The sequence below is a fragment of the Nicotiana tabacum genome, chromosome 23 (genome assembly GCF_000715075.1).
Source record: "Nicotiana tabacum cultivar K326 chromosome 23, ASM71507v2, whole genome shotgun sequence".
Taxonomy (NCBI): Eukaryota; Viridiplantae; Streptophyta; class Magnoliopsida; order Solanales; family Solanaceae; genus Nicotiana; species Nicotiana tabacum.
In genome coordinates this window covers 67617955-67630318 of record NC_134102.1, presented here as the reverse complement: position 1 = coordinate 67630318, position 12364 = coordinate 67617955, and positions in this window count along the sequence as shown.

The window sequence follows — 12364 nt, the reverse complement described above, 5'->3', positions numbered from 1 at the left end:
TTTAACATGTATACAAAGAGTTTTTGTGTAATGACCCAATCGGTCATTTTAATACTTAGAACCCCGTTCCCTTAAATAAAATCCCTTGTATGTGCTTTCATTAATTTATGACTTGTGGGGATGGTGGGTTCGAGATTTGGATGTGTTCGAATTGAAATCGGAACACTTGGTTCCTTAAGTTGGCCTTAAAATACTAAGTTTGACTTCGGTCAATATTTTTAGAAAATGGCCCCGGAAAAATATTTTGATGATTCCAACAACTCCGTATGGTGATTTTGGACTTAGAAGCGTATTCAGAATTTTATTTGGAAGTCCGTAGTTAAATTAGGCTTGAAATGGCTAAAATAGGAATTTAAGTTTGGAAGTTTGATCGGGGAGTTGACTTTTTGATATCGGAGTCGGAATTCAGTTCTGAAAATTTTTATAGCTCTGTTATGTCATTTATGACTTGTGCGCAAAAATTTGAGGTCAATCGGACTTGATTTGATAGGTTTCGACATCGAATGTAGAAGTTGGAAATTTTAAGTTTCATTAAGTTTGAATTGGAGCATGATTCGTGGTTTTAGCGTCGTTTTATGTGATTTGAGGTTTCAAATAAGTCTGTATGATATTTTAGGACTTGCTGGTATATTTGGTTGAGGTCCTGAGGGTCTCGGGTGAGTTTCGGATGGTTAACGGATCAAAAGTTGGACTTAAAACAGCTAGTGCAATTTTTCTTTTCTGCTGGAAATTCGGGGCTGAAATCGAAGTCATGGTCGAGCCCAGAATCGAGACCCAAGATCGAGGGTCATGATCGAAGTCTCATAATCGAGGGTCATGATCGAAGGCAGGGCTCGAGGTCCATGATCGAAGCCACGATCGAGGTCGAGGATTGAGGCCATGATCAAGGCCATGACCGAGGCAGGACCGAGGGCTGCCTGGGCAGAACTATAAAGGAGGGGACTTCGTCCCATTCTCCATTTTTGACAAATTGGAGCTTGAGCAGAGGCAATTTTTGATAGATTTTCAAGGAAAGATATTGGGGTAAGTAATTCTAACTCAGATTTGGTCAATATACACGAATATATCATTATTTTCATTATTTAATTAGTGTTTAAGATCAAAATTTTCGAAAATTTTAGAAATCTCGTAGAAATGAAATTTTGAGATTTCGGAGTCGGATTTGAGTGAAACTGGTATGGTTGGACTCATAATTGAATGGGTTATCGGATTTCGTAACTTTCGCCGGATTCCGAGGCATGGGCCCCATAGACGAATTTTTAATTAATTTCGGATTTTTATAGAAAATATAGTATTTTCTTATGAAATTGATTCTATAATTTTTGGTGACTGTATCGAATTATTTTTGGTTAGCTTCGAGACATTCAGAGTTGGATAATCGAGGAAAGGGTCTACTAGTAGATTAAATTGGAGCAAGACGAGGTAACTCTCTTGTCTAATCTTGTGAGGGAGAAATTATTCAATAGGTGATGAAATTAATAATTGTTGCTAATTGTGGGGGCTATGTACGCACGAGGTGACGAGAGTCCGTACTTGTCACGACCCAAAATCCCACCACAGGAGTCGTGATGGCACCTAGTCTCTAAGACTAGGTAAGCCGATTTCCATTGCATTTTTTAAGCCATTTTTGTTTTTGAATTAAATAAGTAACCAAAACTAACAGCGAAAATAATTACAATATACAACCTCCCAAGACTGGTAGTACTGAGTCACGAACTCTAACTGAATACATAGAATGATCACGAGGACCGAATATACAATACTGTTTGATTACAAGTTAACAGTACAATGAAATGAAAGGACTCCAAGGAACTGCGACGACCAAACAGCTCTACCTTGAATCCTTACGATCCCGCTTTAACTCTGCTCAAGTCCGTTATCTTCAATACCTGGCTCTGCATAAAAATGTGCAGAAGTGTAGAGTGAGCACACCACAGCGGTGCCCAGTAAGTATTAAGACTAACCTCAATGGAGTAGAGACGAGGTACAGGTAAGAAACTCACTAGTCTAATAACCTATGCAATATAATATACAAAATAACAGGGAACAAATAATAATAAGGGCAGGATAAAATAACCTGTGATATGCACAACAGACAACAAGAATACCATTAATATCACTCAACAATTAATAAACACAAGTACACCCAATTAAATCAAGCCCTTCAAATAAATGTATTTCACATAGTTCTTCCAGATAACTCTCTTTCAAATATAATTTTCTCAAATAATTATTTTTCAAATATAATTCTTTCAATAAATCTTTTCAAATACAATTTGCTCAAATAAATATCTTTCAATATACAATTATTTTACATAATACTTTCTAAGTAAAAATCCTTCCAAATAATTATTTTGAATATAATTCTTTCAATTAAAAAGTCACCATGTGACACCTCATTTCAAAATCATCAAAAATACGAGTCTCAGCCCATTTTCATATTTTTCATAAATACAGGTCTCAGCCCATTTTCATATTTCCACGGCACCTCGTACCCATAATTAAATCATCATATTTGCCCGGCACCTCGTGCCCTCATTTCATATCATAACTGCACGGACAATTCACGTGCCAATTATCATCATCATTTCATCACAGCACCTCGTGCCCATATTTTTATATCACAACTGTACGGACAATTCACGTGCCAATATCCCCATCTCATATCACAATTCACGGCACCTCGTGCCCACATTTTATTTTATAAACCGCCTGGCAATAGCCACAGGCTCCCAATTTCAACATAAATCAGATTATTATCAATTTACTAACAACTAGACAAGTTGCACAAGGTATAAAAATAAACACAAAAAAATTACATCACATGAAAATTGTCAACACCACAACCCCACATCATCACATATCGTCCCTGATAATAGCCACCCTTATCGCTCCTATTGCCACCCTTATCACTCCTATAGCCACCCTTATCGCTCCTATTGCCACCCTTATCACTCCTATAGCCACCCTTATCGCTCCGCCCAGACAATATCAATAGCCAACAAACACAACAGTGAAATGCCACCCTTACAACCACATAATATTAACGGTGAAATGCCACCCTTATCTTCCCAAAATAACAACTCACACAACACAACAATTTACACGGAAAATTATCACAACAACATAATAAAAATTAATTCATATCATAATTTGCCCAATGGCCACAACTAAATTTTAAAGCTACAACCAAGTCAATTAATTTCACAGCAAATAGCCAAATGCTCCACAGAATGTGTACAACACCCAAAAACAATCAATAGAGATAGAAATTACTCAACATAAAGCAAAGTCTTCATAAAAGATCAAATTTTTAATAATTATATAAACACCTCTTCTTAAGCTCATTTAATTAATTATTTACAGAGGGAAAAATCCAAAATAAAATTAAATTCCAATAATTATCAAACCAGCAAATTCACGAAATTTCATAAATAATCAAATAACAATCACATCACATTGTCATATAACAACAGAGTCAACAGCAAGGGTTTAGGCACGACAAGTAGATAATTAAATATATGCCAACAATTATCCAATTTACTACACAATATGTTCAAGACTTTAACTCAATAAAATTTGCACATATAAACCAAGTACGTACTCGTCACCTCGCGTATAGGGTTTTCAATTACCCAAGTTCCACATAAGACTCAATGCCTAAGGGAAATTTCCCCCACTCGAGGTTAAGCAAGACACTTACCTCTTTGAAGTTATGTCGATATTCCAAAATCGCCTTCTTTCTTAAATTGACCTCCAGGCCGTTCAAATCTATCCAAATTAATTATATAACATCATTAAAATTCATTAAAAATAATTCCGGATAATCATACGTCGACTTAAAAATTTATTTCAAAAAGTTAACAAAAGTCAACGCGGGACTCGCCTCTCGGAACCCGACATAATTTTCATCAAATCCGAACACCCATTCCGATACGAGTTCAACCATACCAATTTTATCGAATTCCAATAACAAATCGACCTCCAAATCTTAAATTTTTATTTTTGGAAGATTTTACAAAAATCTTGATTTTTCTTCCATTAAATCAGAATTAAATGATGGATTCAAAGACATAATCATGAAAATTAATCAAAACTGGATAAGAATCACTTACCCCAAACACCCACGCAAGAATCTCTCCAAATATCGCCTTTTACCGAGCTCCCAATTTGATTTTGAGTTATGAACTCAAACCCTCGTTTTTAGGACTTTTAATTCTGCCCAGATACACCTTCTTCGCGTTCGCGACCATTCCTTCGCGTTCGTGAAGGCCAAAAATCCAGCTGCCTCCAATCCTTCTTCGCGTTCGCGTGACAAGCGTCGCATTTGTAAAGGCCAACTACTTCTGTCCCATCATTTCCTCTTCACGTTCGTGAAGTCCTCGTTGCGTTCGCGATGACCAGCTGACCAACTCCTTCGCGTTCGCGTTCGCGAAGGCCAAATGACCCCAGGCCTCAATCTTCCTTTTCTTCTTCGCGTTCGCGTTGCCTGGGTCACGTTCGTGAAGGCTTGCCCTGCTCCTTCTTCGCGTTCGCGTTCGCGAAGGACAAATCATCAGCCCCTCAAACTCCTCTTCGCGAACGCGGGACTCCCTTTGCGTTCGCGAAGAAGGAAACCAGACTTCAGCGACAGCAGTCCAAACAGCTCCAATTTGGTTCGAAACCACTCCGATACACACCCGAGCCCCTCGAGACCCCTTCCAATCATGCTAACCAGTCCCATAACATATCACGGACTCGCTTGAGGTTTCAAATCACATCAAATTATGCCGAAAATACAAATCCCACCACAAATCGAACTTATGAACTTCAAAAACTTCCAACTTCTAAAACTCGTGTCGAAACCTATCAAACCAACCTGGAATGAAGTCAAATTTTGCTGGCAAGTCCCATATAACATAACGGAGCTGTTCCGACTCTCAAAATCGCATTCCGACCCCGATATCAAAAAGTCAACCCCCGGTCAAACTTTCTAAAATTTTGAGTTTCGCCATTTCAAGCTTAATTCCACTACGGACCTCCAAATAATTTTCCGGACATGCTCCTAAGTCCAAAATCATCATACGGAGCTTACGGAACTGACGGGGGAGTCGTCTTCATACAGTTCCGACTACGGTCAAAATCCTAAGACTTAAGCTCCCTCTTTAGGAACTAAGTGTCCCAAATCACTCTAAATCATCCGTAATTCAAACTCAACCACACACGCGGGTCATAATATATATTGCGAGGCTGCTCGAAACCTTAAGTCACTGAACGGGGCATAAATTCTTAAAATGACAAGTCGGGTCGTTATATTCTCCACATCTTAAACAAACGTTCGTCCTCGAACGTGCTAAGAATCTTTATGAGGACTTTAAATTACTGAGTATATTCTTGCACACATAGTTGTGAGTGATTTTACATTTCCGCAATTTAACACGGGTCCGACAACACCATCTCAATTGAGATTATTTCTTTTCTCCATTCTTATAAGCTTTAAAGCAAAATCCCTAACTCTCCAATCATTTCCAAAAGTGCTTGAATTCTCACAACAACGCACAGTATTAGTCTCAACTGGCTATAGAAACTTGTGCCTATGCACATATAAATTTCCTAAATAGTGTTGAAGTAACTCAAAACTTTCTCTGGGGTGCTATATTATTCCCCGCTTAGGATCATTCGCCCTCAAACACATAACATATTTATCTCTTCTTTTGCAAATTCTCAATCCTCCAAATTTTACTAACTCCCAAAATTATCAGAAATTTCAGCAGAGTCTCCCCTGTAATTGGGCCTATCCGCCTGCCAGAGTAACACCCAAACAACTCCTAACAACATATCCATAATCCAACAAAATACCACAGGGTATATATCAAAAACATTAATCTCAGCATTGCCTGATCATAATGATATCAGGACATGAAGCACATCATATGTATGCTCATCACCACATCTCTGGTCTTAAAAGCTGTTCATAATTAATTCCAACATCATCAATTAATCTCATATTAATCATCACCTCGTTTCAAATTTTCACAACACTGACAACAGAACGTAAGGCATGAAGACCTCATGATTACTTACTCGGGTTAATGAGTCACATTTAACGCCACCTGGGCACTCACCTCATAGGCTAAAACTCAATATTTACAGCACAAAAATGGATGAATATGAACGGAAAATATACAAGCATTATCAAATAAACCTAACAGCCATGACTCCCTATTAATATTATTGCACAAATTAAATTTCACAAGGGAGAATTTTAAACTCATAAATATTTTACCACAAGGACCTCGTCCTTACATAACTTACACTACGACTTGCAACCCGGTTTAATTATTTCACATCATATATAAAATGTGAGGATCTTGTCCTCAACTCTGAATCACAAGTATTTTGCACATTGTGCCAACTGAAATTTCAACTTTCCTTTCTTTCTTCTTTTCAATATATTTCATAAACAATTTTTACAACATATAATGAACCCTCATACCGGTAGGGCATATAATTCATAAAAATTGGAATCAATTATTCCGAAACACATTAAACTCATTGTAATGAATAATAAAAATTACTTTTGGACTTATAGCCCTCAATGGTGTACAGAAATAAATAACAGACACGGGCTCACATCTTTAAATCTCCCAACAGGGATACACATATAAGTAGGTTGCAAATTTACGAAGCTCACCCATGAGTGGAGCATAATAGGAGGATTCACCTCAATATTCAGAACCGAATCAAATTAAGGAAAATATCCTTCTATAATAAAAATTAGGATCGTACCTGTAACGACACCATCTGGTGTATTGGCCTTAGCCAAATTATAGTGATTAAATCAATGGGTCGGGCCTCCACCTCTTAGGCGCCCACTACCCGCCTGTCCTCCACCTCTAGCTGACTGTGCACGTGGAGTATCAACTGGAATAAAGCTTGTAGCTGGAGTGTTCTGATGAAATCCACCCCTCCCAAGTCTGGGACAATCTCTCATGATATGCCTAGTATCACCACACTCATAACAACCCCTCTGAGGTCGCGGCTGCTCGTACTGAGTCTGTGCCGGATAACTGGAATAACCACTGTAAGAATCTCGTGTCGGTGGTGCACTGTAAACTGGAGCACTCCGAGTATTCTGATGTGCGGACTGAGCTGACCGACTGCTCGAGCCTCCGCTATAATGGGTTCTAGCTTAAGAGTAAAATCCACTGAACCCTCCAGATCTTCGAGACCTTTTGGCTTCCTTAGACTCCCTTTCCTCGCCAAAAACACCCTCAATATTCCTTGCAATCTCTACTACTTGTTGAAATGGGGCAATAGTTTGCAACTCTCGAGCCATACATATTATAATATCATAATCGAGCCCCTCAATGAATCTGCGGACCCGTTCTCTAATTGTAGGAACCAAGATAGGTGCATGACAGGCTAACTCACTGAACCTGATAGCATATTCTGACACTGTCATAGTGCCCTGACGCAAACGTTCAAACTTTGTGCGCCACACATCTCTGAAAGTCTGGGGAACAAACTCTTTCAAGAACATTTCCGAAAATTGAGCCCAAGTTAGTGGTGTGGCATCGGCTGGTCTACCTTCTTTATAGATTTGCCACCACCGATACGTTGCGCCTGACATTTGAAATGTAGTAAAGGCAACTCCGCTCACCTCCACAATACCCATGGTGCGGAGAATACGGTGACAATTTTTTAGAAATTCTTGGGCATCCTCTGTAGATGTGCCACTGAAAGTTGGTGGATCATATTTCTTAAACCTTTCAAGTCTCTTTTGTTCTTCTTCTGATCCCCCAGGCCTGACCTCAGGCCAAACCGGAATATCAGGTTGTACCGGTACTACACCCGGAACCTGACCAACGTGAACCTGCTGCTCTGAAGTTGTGGTAGGAGTCTGAGTTACTCCCCCAATCTGCGAAATATTTGGTGCAACAGAGTTCAATCCCGCCTGAGTTAATGTACCAAACATACTCAGGAACTGTGCTAAGGTCTCCTGAAGTCCGGGGGTAACAACAGGGGCTTCTGGTACCTGTCCCCCAACTGGAGCTACTAGTGGCTCCTCAACTGTTGTTCTGACAGGTGCTCTAGTCACAGCATGTGCCCTTCCTCGACCTCTACCTCGGCCTCGGCCTCTTGAAACCCTAGCAGTATGTGCAGATGCCTGCTCAGCTAACTCAGTAGCACGTTTCCTCACCATCTGTGAGAGAATGGAGATACAAAGGTTCAAATTCCAAATTCAACAAATTTCGCACGAAAGGAATGAAAGAAATGGAAATTTCCTAACAGTTCTGTAGCCTCTCAAAGATAAGTACAGATGTCTCCGTACGGATCCGCAAGACTCTACTAGACTCGTTCGTGACTCGTAGAACCTATGAACCTAGAGCTCTGATGCCAACTTGTCATGACCCAAAATCCCACAACACGAGTCGTGATGGCACCTAGTCTCTAAGACTAGGTAAGCCGATTTCCATTGTATTTTTGAAGACATTTTCTTTTTGAATTAAATAAGTAACCAAAACTAACAGTGAAAATAATTACAATATACAACCTCCCAAGACTGGTAGTACTAAGTCACGAACTATAACTGAATACATAGAATGATCACGAGGACCGAATATACAATACTGTTTGATTACAAGTTAACAGTACAATGAAATGAAAGGACTCCAAGGAACTGCGACGACCAAGCAGCTCTACCTTGAATCCTTACGATCCCACTTTAACTCTGCTCAAGTCCGTTATCTTCAATACCTGGCTCTGCACAAAAATGTGCAGAAGTGTAGAGTGAGCACACCGTAGCGGTGCCCAGTAAATATCAAGACTAACCTCAATGGAGTAGAGACGAGGTACAGTCAAGACACCCACTAGTCTAATAACCTGTGCAATATAATATACAAAATAACAGGGAACAAATAATAATAATAAGGGCAGGATAAAAACAACCAGTGATATGCACAACAGACAACAAGAATACCATTAATATCACTCAACAATTAATAAACACAATTATACCCAATTAAATCAAGACCTTCAAATAAATGTATTTCACATAGTTCTTCCAGATAACTCTCTTTCAAATATAATTTTCTCAAATAATTATTTTTCAAATATAATTCTTTCAATAAATCTTTTCAAATACAATTTGCTCAAATAAATACCTTTCAATATACAATTCTTTTATATAATACTTTCTAAGTAAAAATCCTTCCAAATAATTATTTTGAATATAATTCTTTCAATTAAAAAGTCACCATGTGACACCTCATTTCAAAATCATCAAAAATACGGGTCTCAGCCCATTTTCATATTTCTTTATAAATACGGGACTCAGCCCATTTTCATATTTTTACGGCACTTCGTACCCATAATTAAATCATCATATTTGCTCGGCACCTCGTGCCCTCATTTCATATCACAACTGCACGGACAATTCACGTGCCAATTATCATTATCATTTCATCACAGCACCTCGTGCCCACATTTTATATCACAACTGCGCGGACAATTCACGTGCCAATATCCCCATCTCATATCATAATTCACGGCACCTCGTGCCCACATTGCATTTTATAAACCGCCTGGCAATAGCCATAGGCTCCCAATTTTAACATGAATTAGATTATTATCAATTTACTAACAACTAAACAAGTTGCACAAGGTATAAAAATAAACACAAGAAAATTACATCACATGAAAAAATTGTCAACACCACAACCCCACATCATCACATATCGTCCCTGACAATAGCCATCCTTATCGCTCTTATTGCCACCCTTATTGCTCCTATAGCCACCCTTATCGCTCCGCCCAGGCAATATCAATAGCCACCCTTATCGCTCCTATTGCCACCCTTATCGCTCCTATAGCCACCCTTATCGCTCCGCCCAGATAATATCAATAGCGAACAAACACAACAGTGAAATGCCACCCTTATAACCACATAATATAAACGGTGAAATGACACCCTTATCTCCCCAAAATAACAACTCACACAACACAATAATTTACACCGAAAATTATCACAACAACATAAAAAAAAATCAATTCATATCACAATTTCCCCAATGGCCACAACCAAATTTCAAAGCTACAACCAAGTCAATTAATTTCAGAGAAAATAGCCAAATGCTTCACACAATGTGTACAACACCCAAAAATTATCAATAGAGATAGAAATTACTCAACATAAAGCAAAGTCTTCATAAAAGATAAAATTTTCAATAATTATATAAACACCTCTTCTTAAGCTCATTTAATTAATTATTTACAGAGGGAAAAATCCAAAATAAAATTTGTGATTATCCAAAATGTCATCTTTAAATTTAATTATTAATTATGTGTTCTAAGACCTCAAAAAGTACTATTTATCATTCCTCGACTTGCGTGCGCAATCCGTAAAATTTTATGGAAAGTCTTTATGTAAAAAATGGATTTAAAATGTGGATTAGAGCTTTAAAACACAATTGAGTTGACTTTGGTCAACATTTTGAGCCAACGGACTCATATCAGTGTTTTGACAGTTCCGATAGTCCGTATCGTGATTTGGGACTTGGGCATATGCCTGGAATCAAATTCCGAGGTCCCTAGCCCGAGATATGAAATTTTGAAGAAAAATTAAAATGTTTAAGTTCGAATAGAGACCGGATGTCTAATTATGTGATAACGACCCCAGAATAGAATTTTGATGATTCCAACAGCTCCGTATGGTGATTTTGGACTTAGGAGCGTGTTCGCAATTTTATTTGGAAGTTCATAGTTAAATTAGGCATGAAATGGCTAAAAACAAAAATTTAAGTTTGAAAGTTTGACCGATGAGTTGACTTTTTGATACCGGAATCGGAATCCACTTCCAAAAATTTTCATAGCTCCGTTATATCATTTATGACTTGTGTGTAAAATTTGAGGTCAATCGGAGTTGATTTGATAGGTTCCGACATCGAATGTAGAAGTTGAAAACTCTTAGTTTCATTAAGCTTGAATTGGGGTATGATTCATGGTTTTAGCATTTTTTGATGTGATTTAGAGGTTCGACTAAGTTTGTATGACGTTTTAGGACTTGTTGGTATATTTGGTTGAGGTCCCGAGGGCCTCGGGTAAGTTTCGGATGGTTAACGGATCAAAAATTGGACTTAAAAGCTGCTGTAGTGTTTCCTCTTCTGTTGGATATTCTGTGTTGATATCGAGCCCAGGGTTGACGAGGCTCAGGCTCGAGCTTGAGATCGAAGCCACGATCGAAGGTCCAGCTCGAGGACATGATCGAAGGTAAGGCTCGAGGGCTAGGATCGAGACCCATGCTCGATGCCTTGATCGAAGGCATGCTCGATGCCCTAATCGAAGGCCCAACTGCGATGTCCTGATCGAAGGCCCAACCTCGATGCCCTGATCGAGGCCATGACCGAGGTCCAGGCTCGAGCCTGTGATCGAAGCCGCGATCGAGGCCCAGTTCGAGGACCAGTTCTGAAAGCTGCTGGGCAGTTTTATAAAAAGAGGGCATTCGTCCCATTTGCCATTTTTGACGAACTTGAGCTTGAGCAGAGGCGACTTTTGGCAGATTTTCAAGGGAAAAACATTGGTGTAAGTGATTCTAACTCGGATTTGGTCTACATATACAAGTATATCATTGTTTTCACCATAAATTAGTGTGTTGAGATTTAAATTTGGGAAATTTTTAGAAATCTCATAGAAACAAATTTTTGAGATTTCGGTATCGATTCGGAGTCGGATTTGAGTGAAACTGGTATGGTTGGACTCGTAATTGAATGGGTTGTCGGATTTCATAACTTTCGCTGGATTCTGAGATGTGGGCTCCGCGGGCAAATTTTTAATTAATTTTGGGATCTTTTCTTTAAAATGTGGTATTTTCTTATAGAATTGATTCCTATAATATTTGGTGATTGTATCGAATTATTTTGGCTAGATTCAAGTCAGACGGAGTTGGATAATCGTGGAAAAGGCCTTATAGTGGATTAAATTGAAACAAGACGAGGTAAGTCTCTTGTCTAATCTTGTGAGGGAAAAATTACCTCATAGGTGATTAAAATTAAATAATTGTTGCTAATTGCGGGGGCTACGTATGCACGAGGTGACGAGAGTCCGCGCGTAGCTACTATTAATGCTAAAGTCCGGGTAGTTTAAGACTGAAAGCATGAATTACTTGTGTGAATTGTATTCTTTATTAATTAAAATAATTGATGTATATATTGTGAATTGTCATAAAAAGTAGAAAAATATGAAATTTTCATATGCTTAATTTTTGTTTAAATCAATTAATTATTAAAAGAAATTGTTCTCCTTCGAAATTTTATCTTATAATAAATATACTCTCCTTCCGGAGGCACATAAGAAAATATCCTCCTTTCTTGTGGAGCGGGCCGAA